Source organism: Austrofundulus limnaeus, unplaced genomic scaffold (assembly GCF_001266775.1).
Source record: "Austrofundulus limnaeus strain Quisiro unplaced genomic scaffold, Austrofundulus_limnaeus-1.0 Scaffold742, whole genome shotgun sequence".
Taxonomy (NCBI): Eukaryota; Metazoa; Chordata; class Actinopteri; order Cyprinodontiformes; family Rivulidae; genus Austrofundulus; species Austrofundulus limnaeus.
The window spans coordinates 18,303-20,068 of record NW_013953144.1 but is presented as its reverse complement, the minus strand read 5'-3'; positions in this window follow the sequence as shown (position 1 = coordinate 20,068).

The window sequence follows — 1,766 nt, the reverse complement described above, 5'->3', positions numbered from 1 at the left end:
CACAGTTTGGATTCTTTGTAGCAATTTTAGCTTTAAAAATAAATGTGTCTTTTAAAAGACATAATGGGAGTTTATTGACRGACAAAAAGCACATGTCCTTCCAAAATTTAAAAGTCCCAGTGCAGCTAGATTGTTAGGATGGTGGGGCGGTGGGAGGCATAGAGGGGGCTGTAATCCAGCAAGCCTGCTGCAGCTTTCAGCAAACCTGCGGTGATCGTTTGCACATGTCCGGCAACCTGGAGTTCATTAGGCCTCCTTTTCTCATCCCAGCCCCTGTAATTCAAATAAACAGCAATGAGATTTCCAGAAGTAAAGCTCCTTTTGGGTGGGGGGTCTGAAAGCTCGCCACAGTTCAGTCCAATCCAAAGGTTTTTTTTTTTGTTTTGTTTTTTTCTCTCTCTAAAACGCATGCCAAACCCCCACCCCAGCCCACCCCTCRCCCTCAACATTTGGAGAAATGAATCTGAAGTGCTGTCACTCACTCAGCGCAGAAAACAGCCCTCAGTCCTTTTCACGGTTTCGTGGAATTCTCTGTAAATTTGTGAATTTCCACCAAACCAGTGTGCAGAAATATGACGGGAATTTTACTGAAGAGTTGTGTCCCCCAGCGGCTCCTGCCTACAGAACTATACGATCCAGTCCGTGACCCAGAAAGACAAAGGCTGTTAGTCTGTGCTCACTGTTGAGGCACAGAGAAGGAGAAAAAAAGAAAGGCCATGCAGGGACTAAAGGGAGGGAGAGTCAGGCGACCGGGATAAAGTTACCTGTGCACAGGTGACCTCGTCGCCATGGGCAGTGGATTAGCTGATTGTTAGGTATCAGGTGACTCCTCCTGTAATATTGAAGAGGGTGAAAAGAGCTTTGTTGGAGCCCAGAACAATATCCCATTTGCAGCAAAGAGCCCATGGTTTTTCGATCTCACGGGGAGGGGGAGACGGAGGAATCGGCAAATTCCACTATTCTGTTCATGAATTAGACAGAATTCACAACTGCTGCATGTTTTTCATTAAATGTACTCCATCAAGTTAAAAAAAAGGTCAATTTTTGACTGTTTTCTCTGAGAGTCAAAACCAGGACATCCCTGAATAAGTGGGCCATTTTGTCCACAGTTTAAAACACCCTTGACTGTGCTGTAAAAGAGAGGGAACTCCCCCAGAACTCTGGCCTTATTAAAAACACTGACCTTTGATCTTTTAGATGGTTTCAAAGCTGACATTTAATGCGGCGCAGCAGACTGCAAGCCACATGTAACATGACCTGGTGAGCGAGGTACTCCACCACTCTACGTCCCACTAATGAGAGGGCAAGGGTCAGCGGGTACTAGCCGGCTACAGACCCACCACTTTCTGGCCCAAGCTGGTCCTGGCAGAAACACTTTGTTTGAGTTGTAAGAATATGTCCTTGTGAGGTTTTTTTTTTTTATTCCCCCTCCAGTAGCTGTTGCTCAGAGCAAATGGGAAATATGCACGTCTGCTGTTGCCCATCACTCAAAAAGGAGGAGGAGGAGGAGGAGGGGGAAGCAGTGATTCACAGATTTGTCCTGGACGACAAAACATAACTCACGAGGACAGTTTTAGGTGTTTGACTCTGACACAGAGGCAGCAGCTGTGAGGGCAGCATGGCAGCCGTGGGCAGAGGTATTTCCCAGAGAGAAAAACACAACGCTGAAACAGGAGCGGAGCATGTGAGCCCTGAAGTGACCAGATCATCAACACACACACACGCACACACACACACACACACACACACACACACACACACACACA